Source organism: Aquila chrysaetos, chromosome 21 (genome assembly GCF_900496995.4).
Source record: "Aquila chrysaetos chrysaetos chromosome 21, bAquChr1.4, whole genome shotgun sequence".
NCBI classification, from domain to species: domain Eukaryota; kingdom Metazoa; phylum Chordata; class Aves; order Accipitriformes; family Accipitridae; genus Aquila; species Aquila chrysaetos.
Window position 1 is genome coordinate 2,221,336 of NC_044024.1, and position 22,129 is coordinate 2,243,464.

A 22,129-nucleotide genomic window follows, 5' to 3' on the forward strand; every position below is an offset into this window, starting at 1 on the left:
AGTGGCAGCCAGAGGGCATAAAAGAATCAGTTCAATAAAACCATTTAACTGTCCAATACTGGCATTAATTATCTGATTCTCTACCTCTGAGGTCCACCAGAACAATGCACTTGATTTGAAAATGAAAACAGGTCACTCTTTTAAAGTATAAATAAGGTAATATGGGAAATTACCGGGGAATAACCTGCCTGCTAACATATGGGAAGGCTGCTCAGGCCCTTGAGAGCCGCTCGCTCTTCCCCAGAGCTCGTTCCACAGCTCGTTCCAGCTACAGGAGCTTGCTTGTAGGTCACATCGGGGGTATAAAAAACAAGCCGTGCTGACTTGCAGGGTGTGGGTATACATGTTCTTGCCATGATAATTGCAGTCAAGGTTTTTCATGCTCCCAGATTATGTAGTTTTCAGAAGAATTGGTGTAAATCTAAGCCAGATCCTTTTGAAAGTCAATGATACAGTGAAAACCAAGGGACCTTACATCACGGGGGTGATTTTTTTTTTTAATAAATTTTGCCCCTGCTCTATTACCATGAATTTATTGAATAAGCTTCATTTCCAGCTTATCTCTGCCAGTAAGACTGACACAACCTTCTACAGAGCTGTCGTGTTCTGTAATGGGATGTTGATAGTCAATTTAAAATAAGGACATGGGGTTTCACTCAAATCAGAAAGAGATTGAAGAAAATAGACTGCTGGTTCTGAAAAAGATCTGCAAGTTTATTTTTTCCCCCAAAATGCTTCATTTCTTTTCTTAAATGGATTAATATTTAGACTTTGAAAATACTCTGTCAACCACTGAACAAATGAGAAGCCTGGGACAGATTTAAGGAGAAAATTAAACTCAGTTAATGTGGCAGGGAAGTGATTTTTCTTCTGGAAAAAGACTAGAGGAGATAGGCAGTTAAAAGAACCTGTGTAGAAGTAAAAACTATAAAAATATTTATTTAAAGAAATTAATGCTCCTTACAATAATAAATCAATACAATACCCAGGAGTGGCCCTACCAGCTTAACAGGTTGTGTAGCTGTGGTTAAATACAGCCACTGCCTCGGAGGAAGACAAGGACCTCCAAAGGCTCATGGAGACTGCAGGACGCAAAAGCTTTTATCTGGAATAGCATATTTTTTCAAATGACAAAGATATTTTAATGTCCTTGCTTTACATTTTTGCATTTTGGGCCACTTTTGAGAAATAATCATATGCAATACTTTTAGGTTTTTTCCCCCTTTTTTCACAGCTGAAACTACATTTTCCCAGCTAGCTGTCTCCTCTGCGAGGCGAATGACACTGTAAAGCTAGGCTGACTAAATTAGCCGAAGTTTTTTGAAGTTTCAGTAATTTTTAATCTGTAATTACTTGCTCGGGGGGGAAAAAAAGATTGTTATATATTTCTAAAATCAATTTTAAAACAGCTGAAATTGGTTGCCTTAAGAAAAAAGCCGTTGTTTTTGCAGCAGAGGTATCATTGACAGAGCAGAGGGTAGACTGGGACAAGACCCGAAGATCCTTCAGGACTGCCTTTTCAGAGGTGGTGATTTCCTCAGCTCCTAGTGACTGGGAAACCTCAGAAATCTCCGTCAGTGCCATCTTCAGACCCAGGTCCATAAGCTACTGTTGAGAGTGGTGGATGCCCTGTATAGTATGGTTTTTCTCACATAACACACTCACATTTTGTTCTTTGTGGAAAGGCACAGCCTTTCCTCATCCGCGTGGCACCACTGCTTCCCTGGACACCTGGGAGCAGCAGGACAAGCAGCAGTTCACGTCGGTGGAGGCATCGTACGTGCAGGCTGGGTGTGTTACGGGACACGTCTGCGTATCCAGGGGCCAGTCCTGCCAGGCTGGATCTGCTGCAGGGTGACCTGTCCTTCCTAAGACGCCTCTCCATCCCGTGCTCAGTGGATCTGATCGTTTGAGCGTGGGACGGAGAGCATCATTCATAGTTTATTTGTCTTGTGCTCTCCCAGGCTTTGCCATTACAAATCTGGTTTGTAGCTGTGGGGAGAGACCTGTAATCAGAGCTGTGCTCAGTGCCTCTCTCATCCTTGAGGCAGCCTTGATGTCAGCGTAATAGAAAGAACAAGCCAACACAATCCAGGTCGCATCAGCTTTTGATCCTTGCTTTCATCAGCCTTCCTGTTTTCAACTCCCTGATAGAAGAAAATACCTATATGAAAAAAACAAAGTGTACCTTGACAATGTCAATGCAACTGGTGTTAATATTACCGGTGCCTTCCTGCATAATTAAATGCTGAGTGGTTTCAAACAATGCTAGAGATTTCTAACCATGCACAAGCCAGAAATCCCAAGCCTTCATTTTGCAGATTTACAATAAACATAGCACCATTTAGTTGGACTCTTCTGGATTCTCCTAAGCAACTTTTATGTTTGCTTGCTCTACAGGTGAAAAGCAATACCTGGTGGTAATAAAAAATCAAATTTATTTTTATATATAAATTTATGCACCAGATGGTATTTACTACTGGTTTTTGAAGAACAGCTTTTAAAACCTTAATTTCAAGTGACACCTAAACAATACTCCAGGACTCCAGCTTTCTACAAAGCATTTCTTGGTGGTTATCTGGCTTCTAGCTGGAAGACTGTACCAGAAGGCAAAAAGTGTATTCAATAGTTCATTATTTTCCCTCCTCTGGTGAATAGCACAGAGATGTTACACGGTTGCGGCTGGCAAGGTAGCTACCAGAACAGGATTTAGCACGGTAGGTGCCCTCCAATGCAAGCTCTCAACAAGGAAGTGTAACTAAGAAAACACTATCACACCATTTCTCAGTGGCCCGAGGATTATGTAGTTGTATTATTGAAAGCTTGTGTTACAGTTGTGTCTCTTGAGCTCTGGGAGGTTGTTTGGACTCTCCAAGCTACTAAAACTGCTATTTTGAGAAGTCACACAGGTATTTCACGTGATGCAGCTCACATCACCTACCTTCAGCTCCTGTGCTGAAAGTGATTTACTTTCAAAGGAGTTTGTTTTTTTTGCAAGAGTTTCTGAAAATGTGGGGGTGAAAGCAATATAACAAAAATGAACAAATATGCCCCTTGCATCCACCAGAACACAATATATTGCTTAGTAACTGCTTGGGGCACATAGTGGTATCGTGGTTCTGACCGGTCAGTGATGCTTCACACAACCTCTGCTTAACGAAACAAGCCAGGTCAACCTGGCTTGTGCCAGCACCTCCTAAAATTCCTCACAGATGGCATGATAGCTTCATCATTATGATCAGCCTTTTCTATTAGAAATAAGTGTTATTGCTTAACAGTCAGTTAAGATCCCATTCTGTAGCCTCTTCGTAGGATATTTCTGCTTGTTAAGGAAGCTGCAGATTTCTGTTATGTGCAGACAGCCACTGGTGGGGATCGATGAAAAGCAGGAATCTTTACAGTTAAATCAAATAAGAACATCCTAAACCAACTCGCCAGCTCCCCATAGAGCAATTGCTCTGTGATCAGTCTCAGAAATCATATAGGAATTCTTACAGTGAAAGGACAGAGCATCTGGACTTTTATTCTCCTCTCAAGCTCTTTAAGGTTTGATGGTTGGGTTCTTTCTTGCTGGGTGAAGCAATAAACCTATTTTACAGTTCTGTCAGCTTCACTGCAACAGGTTGCAGCCTGTAAGACAAGAGCTGTGAAAGTAGCTTGCAAGTATTACAGATCTCTCCTTTCTGCACAATGCAATATATTTGTTTCAGATTTGGAGGCCTTGGTGAGCAGGAAGCCCTGCTTAGGCATCTCATGGCTTGGGAAAAGACCAGAGAGGGCAAGGGAAGAAAAAGGCATAGCCTGACTTGTGCTACAGCTGCCCCATCCTGCAGCTCAAAGTGCCCCACTGAGCTGGAGATAGCTCCGGCTACCCCCGGCCGCTTTGGCGCTTGAGTTAACATTTGCTGCCCTTGTAGCCTACTGCCAATTTTAAAAGATTCATACTCTCCAAGAGATAAGTCTTCAAGGAGTTATGTAGGGGCTGGTCCCAGTGCAAGACATCTCCCGCGTTCCCTGGTCCTCTCATGTTCAAGCAGGAGATAGACATGTGGCTCAGAAAGAGAAGGATTGTTGTATCCCTACAGGGCCAACACATTATTCATGTGCAGCGTGGAAGAGAAGACCCTTTCTTTCCTTATCATTTTCGGAAGGGAAAAGACAGTGGGACGCAGGAGGCCTAGAAGACCTTCTCCTCTTCCAGCTTCCCCGGCAGAGCAGTAGGACACAGCAGATGTGATCCTCACCGCTCCATGCCGTACATTTTAGCTCTCAGCCGAAACTACCAAACTTCTACCAGATTTGGGGCCGAGCTGGCAGTTTCCCTATCCTGCAAGGAGTCCTGCCGCAGCTGGCACTGGCCCCCGCTGCAGTTGGCACGGCAGCTCCGATGCCCGGGGTTGCTGACAGCTCGCGAGTTAGGATGCTGTGACAGGGTACCGCCAAGAAGCCTGTGTGACTGCTCTCTTGCTCTGGGGATTAAGAGAGTTTTGCTACCGAGCCTGCCTGTGCTTTACTGAGTATTTAAAAGATGTTTTCTCAATGGTCATCAAAACAAATCTTTACTCTCTGCACAGTATGTGTCAGAATGGTTTATTCTCTAAGGGAATCGCTTTTGCTCTGTATTTGTCTTTCTTTTTGATTGCTACAATATTGCACAACATAGTAAGTAATAATATCAAGCTCCAATATAGCTCTTTTCATACAAAGCCCATGTAACGATCCTTTGTAGCACACGAATACTACTAAGGAGCCTTGCTGCTTCACTAAGCCGTTCCTCTGTTAAAAATACCATGAAATCTGATGTAAGCTTTTTCCGCTTTGTAAATGTGGAAACTACTAACATTGTTCCTGTCTACCCCGGGTGAATCATGCGCTGCTGGCGTCATGCACCGAAGCGGCAGCTGAGCCCCGAAGTCAGTGCGTGCAGCCCAGCTGCATACCTGTCACCTCCGATTGACCGCCCGCTCCGTCACGCCGCAGTCCCTCGGGCACGAGTGCCATCGTCACCCGCGGCCGCTGCTCCGGGGCTGGGGCCGGGGCACAGGCTAGCCCCCAGCCTCTGCCCCGCTCCTGTGCTGCCTGCGGGGAGAGCTCGGAGGGGCCATCTGGACTCTTTTTCCCCTCTCCATACAAAGTAGCTGTTAGGACATGCATTACTCAGACGGGAGCAGATCTTGCTCCAAGTCATCTTCTAAATCAGCAGCTGCTTCCTTCCTTACACATTCACTACTCCTAATTTCTTTGTATGCCTTCCTATACTCCCTGCCTGCTTTTACTGCTGCCTTTTTGCGCAGGTACCCTTTGGGGCTGTATCCTCTTCTCCTCCTCTGTCCCTCTTGTAGGAAGAAAACTTTAAGAGGCTGCTTGACTCCGGAGTCATGAGCCTGCAGATCCCGTGAAGTCACCATCAGTGCTTCAGAAATCATGGACCTTGAGGCATTTTTATGGGACCTTTAGTCTTGCTCCTAATCTTTGTGCCAGAGGACAGGCAAAGGCTGAGAGGGTATGCCATCCCGTGATTCCCAAGGATCTTTTTCTGCAAGAGAAACCTTTCAGTGGATAATGTGAATTTACAGCCAGTTAATGCTGTTATAACAGCACAAATGAGTAGAGGCTGCTACGAAATGTGCAGCAAGATGTGCAGCCGGGCGTTACCACATTTGGGGACATTTCCTGCTTTTAGTCCGTAGCTGAAGTGCACGGTCCAGGTTGCAGAACAGTCCCCAGGGCAGAAGCAGCCCGTCTGGAGTTTGAGGGTGACCAGCAGAAATTTCATGATATCATTCGAGTACTGATGCAGGAGGGCCTTTCAGTAGCTTCTCTGCTAGTCTACAGTATTTAGGCAGGATTTCATTCTCATCCCTCAGGTGCTCCAGCGTGCCCTACACACGCAAACAAATTATTTGAGCTTTACTAGGAGAGAAGATTGGATTAGCTAAACAAGCCAGATCAGGTTATACATTTCCGTGCAGTTTTATTTTCTTCCCTGCCACCACTGGGATATGTCCAAAGGGGCACATCTATAAAACCACCAGCATTTGCCATGCAGGGAGACCTTGTTATAAGGACCAAACATTTCTTAAGTGTGAACAGTTTTATTTGGGAGTCAGAGGTGAAAGGCACACACAGTGCTTGTCTTGCCTTCTGACAGGACAGTCAGGAAATAGCATTTCTCTGAGCTTCCCAGCTGTCTGTCGATGATGAATGACTGCTTGTTTCCATTTAGCTCAGCTTCAGCTGGTCTGAATATATTCTATTTACAAGTGCCATGAGATTAGTTCAAGTTGCTCCAGACTTCAGTGTGCTGACGTTGGAGGAGATAAACAGAAGTAATTTGCTGATTCACGGTAATAATTTTCATAAAATATGAGTCAGGATTTTCTTCTGTCATGTAATGATGAAATTAGGTTAGCATGCTTTGCTGAGCACTTAGCTCTACTCTGTGTGTTCCCAGTGGCATCTAATGTTCCTACGGTATATTTTTGGAAGTATAACCAGATTTATGAGGCCACATCTTCTTCTGTTTCCCTTGGCTTCCCAATAAACTAACGTTCACTACTCTGTGTCTTGAATTAGAAGCCTCTTCTTCACTCCAACGTATAGTAACGATACCAAGTGGATTTTCTGCAGGCTCTCACCTGTTGGACTATTAAATCTCCATTTAAATTCTATGCTTATGTGAGCTTCTCCAAAACTGGACAGCTGGAGCAAAGTTTGCTGAATGTCCCAGGATCCACCTCGAATTACAAAGTAGGGAGATGCCTCTTTCCTCAGATTGCTCATTCATCTCAGAGCCGGGTCTTCTTCACATCCCTTCCACATGGGACCTTGCACATGCATTACTCCTTCAACATGTCTCACAGTGTGTCTGCTGTCGCGTCGGCAAACCTTCCTCTCCTTATGATTCTGGCGGTGCCTTTCTAGTTTCCCACAGTTAAAGAAGCTATTTCAGATTGAAGTAGTTACTGTAGAAAATGACATCAGCATTTAAATAGATTTCCTGAGGAAATGTTTTAATGGTCATTTTTATAGCTTATTTTGCGCTTTTTAACTTTTTCCTCTCTGGCCAAAGGTCGAGAAATTACTTCATGCAGACCAGAGCTTGAGCATCAGTACAGGAAAAGAGCTAATTCTGACTAATCTCATGGTTTTGATTGTTTTGATTCATTTTCATTCTGAGCACCGATGGCAGAAGAAAAAGTGAATTGCATTCTGTCTTCAGAGAGACCTTTTTGGATGAATGAAAGCATTCTCCACTTCTAGGTTCAGGCAATAAATAAACCTAACAAGTCTCTTCACATTTAAGAGTAAAACTCCATAAAGGGTAGCAGGAGCTATAAAAACCCTGACCTCAGTGGACTTCTCTCCTTCCACTTCCTTTAAGAGGAATTTGCACATCAAGTAGTTCGCAGTAGTTTTTTTTACTCAGTAAGATCCAATTATCCCGCTATGGCTACCAAATGGAAAAAAACAGGCAGGGACAGTTTAAATTCCTCCAGAATCTGCCGAGCACTCAATGCAAGGTGCCTGGTGATGAGAGAAAGAGCTTACAGTGCTCTGAAGTCGTTTGTGCAATCTTCTGGCTTCACCCTGGCAGGAGGGAAAGGAAAATTTCTTACGGTTGTGTTTCTCTTTTTGTGTGTGTGTGTGTGTGTGTGTGTGTGTTCAAAAGTGAATGCCTAGTTAACCTGAAAAGTGCACTTTCCCCGCCATGTTGTCTCACAAGCATACACTGAAAATCAAGGCCCTGGGGCTTTTTTTTTTTCTCAGATGATTTCCTTTGAGACAGAATATGCATCATTCATGATATGAAATTCTGGAGTTTTGGAAGGAAAAGGTAGTCCTGTGATGGAATTTTCCAAAGGTAAAGATGATTTTCTTCCACCCTGCTGAACTGCAGAATGGAGAGCTAAATGTGCAGGATATCTCAGATCTAAATACACGTGAGAATTGGGGAAGTGTAGATCAGGATCTGACCTTTACAGTTCCAAGCTTGGTAATCTTCAGCATTTTGCAACTGCCTTTATTGCTATCACAGTTCGGACTTGTTCTGCACATCAAAATCCCTATGAAATTTGATAAAATCTGAAATTAGGGCTGGACCTCATCGTCGCAGTTGAGGATTTAGGTGCTGTTATTCTAGCAAAACATGACCTTGCATTAGGTTATCCACTGCATGCTACGAACCTTGAGCTTTGCATTCATAAAACCCGATAAAGGGCACAGTTCCAAGCCTCTGTGAAAAATTGGCTGTGCTTCTAAAATTTTATTCAGCAAGAAATCAGTGCTGTGCGTCACTGGTCAAAAGATGACTAAGCTCTGGTTATAAATGATATAACGATAAAGATTTACAGCTAGATTATCCCACTTTTTACTCCTCCCAAGTAATACCTTACTTCTTAACCAATGAATTAGAGATAAGCGAATCTTTAAACTAGGTGTTTGCCCCAAAGCTTTGCTGATGAGAAATGTATTTATGTATATGTTAATTGCTTTCTTGAATTAGGGCCAAAGTAGGAGGGGGCAGCCACAGTCCAGGCTTTAGAGAGCGTTTCTTGTACATCACATCGGCAGAGAAGACCTGTCCTCAGAGGTTACCTTTAAAATCCTTATTTCCCAAACAAAGTGCTCTGGGTGAGATCCCGGCTTTACCGAAGTCAGTAGCAATAGTCCCAGCAACGTCAGTGGCCCCAGGATGTCCTCATACAGACCTCCTTCTCCTTCGTTCAGTCTCCTGCCACTTTTCTACGTGTTGAAAAATATATTGCTGCCAGCCTTGTGACCACGTCCCTGGCCTGCCTGCCTGTGGCCATTCACAGCAGCCTGGTGACATCATGATGGCACAGACTTACATCCGCCTCCCCCAAAATGCGCAAAGAGGTAAAGGCACAATTCCAAGAAAAGCCAGCTCTCCCTGCCTGACATTAAATTAGGTTTATCAGCTGTCGAACATAAGCTTTTCTCTGTATATTAAACACTATTCCCTTATCCAGCCATGCCATGGGGCTGGCAATTACCTAGTGATATGGAGTGAAAAAAAAAAAAAAAGATAGATATGTAGCTTTTACTTAGTAATTCACTGTTTTCAAAGCCCAGTAGAACCATTAACTAATTAATTTGCCCAATTAATCACTCAATAGCTAGATATACAATGGTTGGGCAGAGCTGCGGGCTTCATCCTGGCACAGGTTGAGTGTGCGCACTCCCTCCTTGTTCATCTCTCTGGCAGTGTGCTGCTTGTTCAGGGCCACTGGCCTCTGGCTCGGCTGCGGTGGCCCAGAGCCAGGCAACCGGAAAATACAGTTGTTGTAGCTGACATTTGGGTTGTGTTTGGAGTTTCTTAGGATTTGCGAGTTACAAAAGTCTCGTCACCTTTTTTTTTTTCTATTTTGACAACTAGGAATATAAGTTAATATAATAAATAATAAACTAAGAAAAGAAATAATAAACTACTATAATACTATAATCTAATTTAAATATAAATACTTTTCAGAACTAGGAATATAAAATAATATAAACTAACTCGGTGTCTATGACATAAAATGAGGTTGGCTCATGAGTGGGATTCTTTAATTGTGAAGTGCTTTGTAATTGCTGGAATTGCTCTATCACTAGAGTCATAAAAATGTTCTCAAGAGGAAAGAGACATTGAAGATGTTTTTAAAGGCCCTAAAGAATAACAGCTGGTTTGGGGATTTTTATGTTTAACCAGGGTCGTATATCATTGCTGTAGATTCTTTTGAGATAAACGGTTAAAATCTTGCTTTGACATAATACCAAAGAGCCAGCCTAGAAGTATCTGGGTGCTCTAAGTTGAAGTACAGACACTGCTATTTAAGTTTATTATATATATTTGCCTATGATAAAACTCAGCTTAAAATACTTGCAGAACCTTTTTGTGCCAAGGTATGCTTATCGTTATGAGTCGCCGTAGCACTAAATCTGCACTTTTTCAAAAATAATCATGGCTTACCCATTCAGCATAGGTTCTCAGAACAGTAAAGTAAATTATCTCTCATTTAGTTCTGTGTAGTGGCAAAAAGCAAACTTAGACACTGTACAACAGCAAATGTAAGGTGTTTAGTACTACAGTGGGATGGAAATGACCAAAAAAGGCACAAATGCCAAAACCTCATCCCATGCAGGGTTTTATTACATCCATCCAGTTAAGTAATTGATCAAAGATAATACATTTTGGAAGCCCACGGCTGGAAAGCCTGGTTTTCTAAATCTGCCATGTAAAACTAGAACCGAGTCAGTGACATCACATATCGCACATAAAGGAGCATATGGAACGTGTCGAGAGGGACCGTCTCCTGGCAAAGCCGTGGTGGAGGGAAAGCCTGGTCCAACAGCTTGGAGGCCACGCAGCGGCCGAGCGCCTCTCCGCTGCGGGAAGGACTGTGCTGCAGGTCAGGCAGAATTCGGGGGTTTGAGTGACCAAACCGCAGGTGCTGGTGCTCACGTCGCCGATTTCTTGCATGAGTTTAGCTAAGTCACCTTAATCCTTCTGTTTGCATCCCTGGAACTTCAGATTTCCTTACTGAGATTCCCTCGGCAACGTTATGTCCTCTTGCTATGCGTATGTATGTATGCAGAGTGTATCTGTCTATTTATCTCCAGCGTATAACCAGGCGAGGGTCCGACCTCGGCCGAGCCTTCCCAGTGCTCCAGTAATACCAATAACGGGGCCAGACCCACCAGCTTTTCCTGCAGGAAGGCTCTCGAAACTCAAGCAAGTTTTGTTCTGTCATTTCTCGGGGCGAATGAGCTGAGAAATGGGTCACCAGAGGATGAAACCGTCTGCCACCAAGCGACTGGGACCTTCCTTCCCCGGGCCGCTGAGGTGACGGGACCTCCGATCCCACTGCCCGAGGGCCGGTGGCCGCCACGTCCCTGCCTCAGGGGTCTGCACCCCGCCGGGTCGTGGCAGAGAAAAACCGTGCCGTAAAGTCGATGGCTTCGTTAAAATACCACGGTCCCGCTTCTCCCGCCCAACCGCCGCGCCTCGGGCCTCCCCCGCCCGAGCTGCGCCTCACCTCCCGCCGCAACGACCCGCGGGGCTTGGGGGAGGCCTCGGAGGGAGCGGGGGAGGGCTGAAGACGGAGGTCGCCGGCGGCAGCCCCGGTGGGACGGGGACCCTCGGCTGAGGAGAAGCCCGCCGTGAGGCGGCGGCGCGCGGCCTCCCCCGTCAGGCGGCGGGCGGGAGCGCGGTCGGTCGGCGGGAGCCCCGGCGGCGGCGGCGGCGGCGGCGGCGGCGGCGGCCCCACCTCGGGCTGTGTGACGCGGGTTGCCATGGCCACTGGTTTACGCTACAAGGGCCGGCGGGGGCGGGAAGGAAGGAAGGAGGGAGGGAGGGAGGGAAGGGCGGACCGCTTCAGCACCAGGGCGGCCGCGGACAGCAGCGGCGGCGGCTCTCCCGTGAGGGGGAGCAGCGCCGGGGCCTGCGGCGGAGGAGAGGGGCTTCCCTGTACGGTACGTGTGTGTGTGTGTGTGTGTGTGTGTGTGTGTGTCCCGGCGGCCACCCAGGGCCCGAGGGTGCCCACCCCACGGCGGGGGTGTGGGGTGACCTGCGTGGGCCCCTCGGTGAGGGAGGAGGGAAGCGGGACGGGGAGCGCTGGGCGGGCGGAGCTGCCGGAGGTCGGCGGGTCCGGCTGCCTCAGAACTGGAAGGAGAGAGGCGGGAAGGGAGCGGGTGGAGCGTCTGAGGGATCGGTCCGTTCCGCGTCCGCCGGCGTCAGTTATAAAACTTTGCAAAACCGGGCACGGTCGCCTCGGGTTTGGCCTTTCGCCTCTCTTTGGAAGGCGTTTTCCAGGGAAACTTGTATCAGCTGGTAAAAAGAGCAGTTTGGCGAATTGACAGTGCTTTGGGGGGGGGGGGGGGGATTCTCGTTGCACACGAGCTCTGTCTCACTACGGGCGTTCGTTTGCACGAATCCTAAAAACTTCTTGAATTCTGGGCAAGAGCTTCCCACCAAATTAATAGGAGAAGCGGTAGAAGCGTAGTATTCCCTACTCACTGTCCGATTAGGTGGTGGAAGCTGTATCATCCTAGCTGGATGCCATCAAGCAGCCCTAGCATCTCAGGCCTTTTCCAGGTGTTCAGAAAGGGCCATCCGCGTCCCCCGGGGAGGGGAGAGCCCGGCGGTGACAGACAGCGAGCTGGGATTGTCTGCCCTAAACTATTTGCAAGTGCTCTTCAAACGAGTATGCCTGCACGCAGAGCAAAACCGGTTTCCAGCAACTCAGGGCTGGTATTCTGTGTCTTCCCAGCCAGGAAATCGCTCTCCTGTGCTCACTGCCTTCTCCCATCCACAAGCATGTCTGTTTGATACGTCTGTTAAGCCGCTGCAAATCTTTAACCATTTTTATTACTCCATCAAAAAGAGCATGGTTGACTACACAGGCGTACACATTGTCTTCCGCGTGCTGCATTAACAGTAATAGTTTGTTCATGGCTCCCATAAAAAGCAACAAGGTAGGTATGAATGATGATGTGCATCACTGTTAAAGGCCAAGAAATGAATAACAAATGAAAGCGAATCGAGAGCAGGGACTCTCCCACACTTTATGCTCTTGTGTTCTCCTTAAGCTGTAGAGTCAGATGTGATTTGTGTATGTCCCATTCAGAAGTGTCAAAACGATCCCCTCGTCCTTTCATCCTCCTGTGTGCTGTGGCTGCAGCATCCAGGAGTGAGGAATAAGGGCTTGATGTGTGGAGGGGAGAATAGCAGAGTCTGGATTATACCTTTGACTCCTTTATATCTTAGCCCTTTTGCATTCCCACAGCTTAGTTAAAAGAGAACAGTAATAATTCCTTTAATTTGCAGTTGCTGCAGACCTTTGACCTCGTGGTAGTGTTGCTTGCACACCGTCCCTGCTCAGCTATTCATTAGAGGCATAACTTTACAGCAAATTTGGTTTTGTTGCCTCATTAGGCATCAGACATACAGCACTGTAGTAAGGACTATGTGCTCTATAATGATTCAGCTGCCAGAAAGAGAGACGTCTAACATCGACCCTTGCAAGCAAAGGCCTGAACTTAAATTCCTGCCCCGGAGAGCGTATCAACAGCTCCTGCTCAAATTCAGGAGTAACTGCTGACGCAGTAGAGTCCGATCATTTATGAATCCACTATAAATCGGGGAGAGATAAGTGGACCAAGTTCCTTGAAAGATCACATTGAAATCACATTGAGATTGAGTTATTTTGGAGAGTAAATTAAGCAGCACTTAGGCTGACAGTGGAAATTCATTCATTAATTAACAGTGCTTGAAGGAGTGAAATTCTACCCGTATTTTCAAAATGCTCCTAATCTGGATTGGTTTCCTGGCCTTCCTTGTTCTGGGCTCTTATGAGCAGACTCCATTCTCAGCTGCAGCTGTGGGACTCCTGGGTGTGAATCAGGGCTCCTCACCTCCAGGATGGGTTTGGTCTGTGCCATCAGTGCTTGGCCGTAGCAAGGGATGAAAGTATTGGTAGCTTGTGCTCTGCTTTGTCTCTTTCATTCATGTTGAGCAGCCCTTGGTGGGTCACCCTGAGGTTATTGACAGTGTTTGTTGAGTTCCCGTGATGACTAGCTTGATACTCATCTGCATATGGGGATAGAATTTGTCTCATGGATTTAGGACATATGTATGTCTTACATGTCATATATATCTCACATGTCTATGTTTAACTCCCGCTGGTTTTAATGGATGAAGCTCAATGCACAGTTAAAAGCTTTGTAGGCAAACTCCAACCCAAATTTCACCATCAAACGATAGGTAACATGGAGTAAGGGATGGTCCACATAGAGTGGAAGTGAAGTCAGAATTTATCTTACTGAAGTCAGATGCCCAGCCATGCGCATGCTGGGCCAGTTCAGCTCTCATTTACACCAGAGCAATTTCTTGTGTGAGAACTGAATTTATGCCACTGGGATTCAAACATAAAGGAAAGAAATCTTTTCAAAATTACAGTCTGGCTTTTCCCCTTTGCCACCACGATCTTCATGCAAAAATAATTATTAAAAGCATAGGTACAGAATCTAAGATACCACAGGGAATCAGCAATGTACCTATTGTCTACTGCCATGCAGCATTAGAGTGCAGTACATAAAGGGAGAACATAGATAGCTGTAAAATTTGAGCATAATATTGAACATAGTTTCTTCATGTTGCAGAATTGCTCACAGATAAACTATCCTTTCAGGTTGTTTCTAGCCAAGATATATTTGTGGTCCTAAAAACTGTTCGTTCAGTACATATTAACAAAAGAACGGTTTTCCTCCATAAAACACTACAAACTGGTACAGCAGATGTCAATTTATGTCAACATCAGCTGATTTTCTTCTCCATTACCCTTTCTGCTGGATCTTTGCTTATCTAGCAGGTCCTGTCTTCTTGACATCCAATGTCATGTTGAATATTTTTTCGCATTTGGTGATAGAAAGCTTGACTCAGTCTTTCTCAAAAATTGGTGTCGTCATCCACATGATGGTCATTATGCATTATTGATAGTGATGGAAAAGTCACGAATACACACATCTTTGCTGCAGGGCCTTAGCCTTTTTCTTTGGTTTATCATTGCTTTATCTTCTCTCTGCATTTTAGTAATAATGTCAACAGAGACATCGCATGCAGCCTTCACCATGAAAGCGTAGCAGTACCCTGGTCCTGGTGCTGCAGCCATAATCTTTTTTCCTGATGTAGTTTGAGTGGAGTTACGCAGTTTGTTACTGTATCACAGAACTCTAGAAAACATTTCAGTTATCAAAAAGCTGTTTTCTAGGGGGAACCTAGCTTTTACTGATGCAGAAATAAGAATAAACTCCTGTACAGCAAGTACTTTGAAGTTAATAAATAATTCATATATTTTTCCCCACTTGTACAACGTAACTCATAAAATTGGGAAAATAGCATTAAAAGGAAGTCCCACTACTGTATCGTGTAGTCAAAGAATAACTTTCTTATATAAGCGTGGAAATTAATTCATAAAAATATGAATTATATGTTAACATTATAAACACAAATAGTAATATAAACAAACAGTGGAAGACAGTAACATTTGAATAGGATCCCAGCTTGCCCTCTTATCAGTTCTGTGAGACACATTTCTGTGGAGGGTGCCAGCCAAGCCTGGTCCAGGATACAGACGTTTTTTCCAACTCAATTTAAACTCACCACTTGCTGTAGCAGTCACAAAGAGCCTTTATTTGGAGGGGTCCTAGACTGCTTAACAAATCAACCTGGAGCCTGTGCCCAGAGTTCATGTCTTCTGCCATAAAATGAAAATACTTCTGGAGTGAAACAGGATAATTGCTTAATAGCAAATACTTTTATAAAATATGCAGAGCAGAGCAGGAGTGATGTGGAGAGGGCTTTATGGAACATGAGTGCATTTGTCTTCAGCTTTCTGGGCCATGCCAAGGAAAACTGTCCAAATCCATTGTACTACTGTATGTACTATCAACATCCACCCTCAATACTTCATTGGCTCAGTACTGATTCAGAAGAAAAAAAAAAAAATTGATTGAATGAACTAAATGCAGCTTCCAGCAAGGCACAGCATTTTTTGGTATGATCAGTAGAAAAAAGAAATGCATGCAATTTACTGCGTGTGTCATGTTGGAACCCTCTCAAAACAGACGTGACTGCAAACCTGGCAGTATCCTCTAATGCTTTTATGACCAAGGCCATCCCACAAGACAGGTTCTTGGGGACATTCTGCCACTTTTGTAACTCGCCGAGTCTCCTTTGGTGTAGATGGGGGCGGGGGGGGAAGCCTCTGGAGAGTTTCTGGGGGGCGCCTTGACTTTGTAACACCCTCTATCCCCTGAAAACAGCCCAGAATTAGGACTGTAATGGCACGCTGCATAGCTCATCCTTCTTCCTCTGGCATTTGAAGAGGAGAGATAATTATGAAGATGGTTAATAGATGGAAAAGGAGGATCGTTTCATTCTTTACCTTGCCTGCTTTTGCTGCAGTTTAGTCATAATAATGAGAGTTTTTGATAAGTGAGCTTTGGATTGAGTCACTGGTATCTTGAGTGAGTAAATAGATTTTGGTATTAGTCTGAGGAGCTAAGCAGAGCAATCATGCACTGCTCTTGGAAGCTGGCAGGCAGAAAGGGGGAGGCAAGCATCTCTGGAGAGGGGAGGCAATCCTTGGCTCTCATTCTTGCCGACTTGGGGAATCACCTTGAAATGCCCCGGGTCAGCTGATGAGGCGTCCGAGCAACCTTCACGCTCACTGAAGCCCATGGGACGTGCAGGCACCCAATAGGTTTGAGGGTCAATATGCCTCATGCTGGGACCTGGGAGTGGGGACACCCAAAAGCAGTGACAGACTAGGGACGTGCTCTCAAGCAGTATTCATGGCACGGCGTGTCAGGGGGGGAAGCCCAAGGCGCAGAGCCATGCGTTATCTCGTACACCCTGCTGGTTCTCATTATAGTCTTTTGCTCGTTATGCACAGAGACACGACACTCTTTCAAGACTTTGAAATGAGTTTGTTGGTGCATCTCATCACAATTTACATTTTGAATTCAGGAATGGGGAAATGTTGTCTTTGAGGCACAAGGTAGTTGTTGACATACATAGTCAGTTTTATTTTTGTTTTTACCTGAGTTAGAAAAATCCTGGAAACCAGGAGTACAGAATAATGAAATTATGCACTTTTTCCTGTAATGATGGAGCCAATAAAAGGCAGCCATTGAGAATAATGTCCCAACAGCCAAAGCACTTCATCAATCACAGCTGCTGCTTCTATGAACATATTATATAATAATGGGTGTTCTTCTACAAAAAAAAATATAAAGGTCTCTCTCTCCTTCCCCTAAATATCACCAGGGGAAGCCATTAATTCTACTCTAGTGTTAATCTATTCTATCATGATGATATATCCATTAATGGGTATCACATATCCATTAAACCTTCCACCCTCACACAGAAAGAAATAACAATAGTTCATTGTTAAAAAGACTAAATGATGTTGTGAGGGTTTTTTTTTTTTAACTAACTTATTATGTATTTGTCAGACTTTTCCTCCAGGAGGCCAGACTCCACATACTGAGACTCTTTTACCTAAGCAGTCCAGAACCTCTTTTCCTTGCCGTTGAAGACATAACTGGCTTCTCACTTTCAGGCTAACCGGAGCTCAGCCCTTGCCAGTCTTAACCCTTTATTCCCAGCTGCAAATATGAGCCACCACTGCATGGATTTGGGGACCAAGTCAGGGAACGTGCATTCATTCAATTAGTAGCCCATCATGAGCTGGAAAGCAAATGAAAGCTGCAGACAGGTCCTGGCACAGCAGTCAGGTCCTCACAGAGAGAGGAAAACAAGTACTGGGCTTCTGGCAGCAGTAAAATAGCATATTCAGTGATAAAACTCTGACTGCTGTAGCGTGGAGGAAAAATCCATAATATTCTTAGTAAAATGAATAATACAGTCCATACCTCCTTGGGCTATCATTTCAGCTTTTCCTGCAGGTTATGCATATATTTACACTCAAGTCATACTTGCAAAGTTATCTTTACTCAGAAGCATATATACTTTCAGCATAAAAGTTGAGATTGTGGAACACAACTCAGCAACAAGGAGTAAATTCACATGTATATCAAATCATACAGGGGACAGGGCCCTACTTGGGAAGTTAAGGAACCTTGTGTAGGTGGTGTGAACTTTGTAGGATGGGGTGCTGGAATGGAGGTCTTTGAAGGAAAGCCTAAAAAAGGCTACCTAGCTGTCAGCACGTCTTTGAAATGAGAAACAAATATAAAAATGTGCCTTTATGATAGCATACAAGTATTTACAAAAATAGTTGTAATTCCTGCATAGCCAGCCAATGGGCCATTCAGTGCATGGAAATTCCAGCAACAGGCTGAATCCTGGGCTTACCGTAAATGAACCAACAGCCTAGTCTGCCAGGAAACAAGACCTTCCAGTCATCTGCATGCATTTTTAGAAAGAATATGAAACCACGACACAATTCATAATATTTAATTTTGCTGAGTTGTTATTAGTCCTATTTTTTTAGTATGATTCCACTATGTCCCTGCTAATCTGCATGTCTATTAATAATATTAAATTCTTACTCAATATCCCATAGAGAAAATAGCAAGTTTGTTAACATCCTTGCAGAAGATTAAGTATGACCTGAAACCCAGAGTCTTTATAAGCACTTCTGTGCCTTTCCACTGCTTTTACCTTATCATTTCCTACTTAAAAGGCTATTGTTATGACTGCAGGACTGCCAAGTTGTAATGCATGATTTATTATGTACAGCAGGTGACTGGTAGTTAACATTTATCTCAAAATGAATGTTATTTTTTGTTGGTTTTTTTTTCCTGCAGCTTTCCCCGGGAGGTCCGTGTTTTTGTCAGTGACAAGATGACAATTCATATTTTTTACCAAAGGATCCAGTGAGTCATCCTATTAACTCCGCTGAAATACATGCTTGCCAATTGTCCTGCCACGGTAAGTCTGTGAGATTTTGCCTTCTGTCTGGAAATGTTATTCAGGAGTTAGTCCATTGTACGCATTCAGTAGTACAAATAATCTTTACCTAAAGCAGTAGCTTCTCAGTGATGACCACAGCCCCAGATAGACCAAATATTCCATATCACACCTATTTTCTTTAAAGTTATTGAAGTATTTTAGAGCAAATGAGAAGACTTGACTGTGCTTCATACCATGCTATTTGCAAGGGCTTGGTTTGTTTGAAGCTGGAGGCCGTGTAAGAAGGAACCTTGTGTATTGTGGGAACTGATACGAAGGCATAATATATCTGGCCTTGAAAATGTTGCCCTGTGAGGGGATCCACATGCATCTAAGAACAAGTGTACTGTGAGTCATGATGGAAAAATTTGACATCCAAAAAAACCCAAATCTCCAGGATGACGTAACACAGATTATGTATTCGTACTGGTTGCCCAAATTAAACTCCTTAGTTATTTTGTCCCTTCTGAGAACTCCCAGCTCATTGAGCCAATATCATGTAACGTTCCAGTAGATGTGTAGGCTACTCAGTTCCTTTTCCCAGCTTTGTGCTATGGGAGACTATGGCTGCCCTTGGGTTGTACTTCTCTGCAAATCGTTTTCATTTGGGAGAAGGGGCAGTGCAGGCTGGTACATGACTCTGTTGCTTTCCCCTGTTCCTTAGGTTGGGTTGGAGAAAAGGTAGGACACATTTTTGTTGATAAAGTCTGTCCTTCTTTTCTGCTTACTTGTTCTGTCCCTGAAGGTGATATTCTGTGGCATAGTCCATGGAAACTGCTTGCAGCTTAAGTGTATTTTGCACACCATGCAACCTTATCTCACAGGAGAAGAGCATATGGCCTTGAGTTATTATTTGTTATTTCAGGGTAACTAGATGGTAACTGTACTGAAAACTTATGGCAACTCATGCGTTATCTCATGATAACGGGATAAATAAACAGTATCTTCACTGCATGCATTAACATTAATGGAAGGAAAAACTCATGAAAAAACACTGTCAAACCAGTTTAAATATGTCCCCATTTAGGATGCCCCAGATGCTTTACTGCTTCTACTTGTCTCATACACATTTAAATTATGACTGGGACTCCTTCTGCATTTGACATTCTTGCCTTCAGAGCTTATGCCAGCTGCAGTCCTTAAGTCAGTGAGCATGCAGAATACTTTAAAATGTCCAGCTTAATAGAGAAATGTATCTTTGAATTAAATAAAGCTTTAGCAAGACATCAGGGAAATTATTAGTGATGCATATAATGTGTATGCAGGAAAACCAATACAGAGATCTAAGGGGAGAATTGCAATAGTTACTTTGAGCATCTCTGGGGTAACCCCCAAAAGCAAGGCAACTACGGCAGCTGACAAGACATTTTGCTTGATCTGTAAAAGGTCCCTTTGCGACCGATTTCGAGTGCAAAGAAAGACAATTGGAGCATTAAAGTATTCCATATAATCGTTGTAAAACAGACAAATAGGGGAGCAGATAAAAGCAAAGGGAAGAGAATGGAGCTAACACAGCTGTACAGAAACTATTTCAGATGTATTCTGCTTGAGAATACCAGCACATTGAAAACCTTTGAAAATACACTGAAGCAACATTATAGGGTATATAAAAAGAGAATCGTAAATAGTTTATTGGTAAAATATGAGCTAAATTTGATGAGACTGTCCTCCAGACTGTATCTGTTTCTATAAAAGTTGTGTGGAATGCGAAAGCTATCATTAGCATGGCAGATTTTCATCATTCAGATATAGAACCAGATCTGCTTTTATTTTTTTGATGAAGCTGGTGTATGGCAGAGTGCTAAGAGGTGTTTAACTAAATCTTTTAGCATCATTGTAAAACCAAACTCATAGTTGTTTGGTCCAAACCCTGCTGAAGAAAACTAGAGCCTCTAATTTCAATATAAAAATAAATAATAAAAATTAGCAAAACTATGTTTAATGATCCCACAGTAACTAAGCATTTTTCCACATTGCAACCACTTCATCAGCTGAAGGTGACCATTAAAGGACAAGTTGGAACTCGAAGCAGGGAAATATTTTTCTAAACTTATAGTAAGGATAATATATCACAAAACTTGACCAGGTTTGATCCGTCTTATTCTGTGCTTCTCTAGCCAGTATATGTAAAAGAAAACATCCCGAAAACTACTTTTCCTCATCACTTTATCTGACAGAGATCTTAAATCGGGCAGGATTCAGTGTCCATTGCAGTTTACAGAAACATTTTAAATCCCATAAACAAAAAACTAAGAAAAATCACTAGGAGATAGTCTCAGTAAGTTAGAAATACTGATGAAATGAGGAAAAACCCGCCCTCTTTACAATACACAATTTCAAAGGCTATTTGTTTCTTTCACTGCCGTGGTGCTAGTGTTCATGCAGCCTTCCATTTGCCCATGTATGGACTTTAAGATAGGAAAACACTGAATATGAAACACATTAAATGCTTTTAGGTATTCAGGTGGAAGAAGTTACAGAAACTGAATTCTTTGACAGAGTGCAGCAGGGCAGACCTAGCAAAGGCTGGGACTGTGGGTGCTGGCGAGTAAGAGGTTTCAAAGTCTGTGTCGCATATATGGTTACCCTAAATGGCATAATGCTGCTGCTGGCAAAGGGCCAATGACATATAGCTGCCTCCAGGGATCATCGTCCATTGCAAACATCACCAGTTTCCAAAGAATGAAGCGATTTTCCAGCCTCTTTTCCCATTAACCAACCCAACCTCAGCACTTGCTTGTGTTCGGCTTCGTCTGGCTGCTGTGGTCACGTGCAGTGAGTTGCCTTCCCTTCATGCCTTGATCTCTCTTGTTTTACACAATGCTTTGACTAATTGTAGCCTCAATACTGCTGCTGATTTATTGTAACTGAGGCTTACTTGCATTAATAATAACTCCTGACTTTAGCCTGAGCACCTTGGTAAATAAATTTGCCACTGCTTTAAGAAATAAGGTTCCTAATGACTATAAAATTGCCTGAAAATTGTTCTTGTTGCCAGACAAGATTAAGGAAAAGAACAAGAGAAAGTCCTTCTAGGAAAGTGCAGCATTGTGTAGTGCGTTGCAAACTGGAAGCAAATCAGTAAATAATAATAATAATAATAAAAAAGGTTTATTTAGGTCTAAAAGGTTTACTTAGGTCTATCTATAAATTAATTATATTCTTGACAACTTAATTCCTGTTTTTCCTAGGACATTTTCCTTACTTGTCAAAGTTGAAGGCATTATTTCAGCACAAAATTCTTAGTATTTATCATAAGACATTTCCCAGACATTAAAGTTGAGGCTCTGAACTCACAAAGCATCACCGGATTCTCCAGGAATCACTTTAGAGAATTGATATTTTGAGGCATGACTCTTCAACACAGAAGAGATATTTACTGACATTACCTTTTCCTGTCATTTTTAAATCTTAGTATATTGCAATAAAATCTAAAATAACTATAATCATGTAGCAGTAAAGGAAGGATTTCCAAGCTTATTTAGGGATAGGTCCGTCTTCTGACTTTCAAAAAGTGTTTGAAGATGGTCCCTGCTAAAAAAGGGGATTGAATTTTAAGGGCTTCTCTAAGCCCTTTCTTTGACACCACAGCGTTAACATTAAAAAACTCTCTCAAAGGTTTGCAATATCAGACAAATCACATGACAA

General features: G+C 43.5%; 1 protein-coding gene across 2 annotated transcripts in view; it reads left to right on the top strand.

Moving 5' to 3' along the window:
- Positions 1-22,129, top strand: part of TENT5D (terminal nucleotidyltransferase 5D) — a 41,496-nt gene that overhangs the window by 10,670 nt on the left and 8,697 nt on the right. Inside the window, exons 1-2 of one of the 2 annotated variants that reach the window (XM_029996925.1) lie at positions 11,368-11,475; positions 18,337-18,460. The gene's annotated coding sequence lies outside the window, so the exon portion shown is untranslated. Of the gene's footprint in view, positions 1-11,367; positions 11,476-18,336; positions 18,461-22,129 lie in introns of those variants that run through there. The other variant, XM_029996926.2, reaches the window with a different exon arrangement.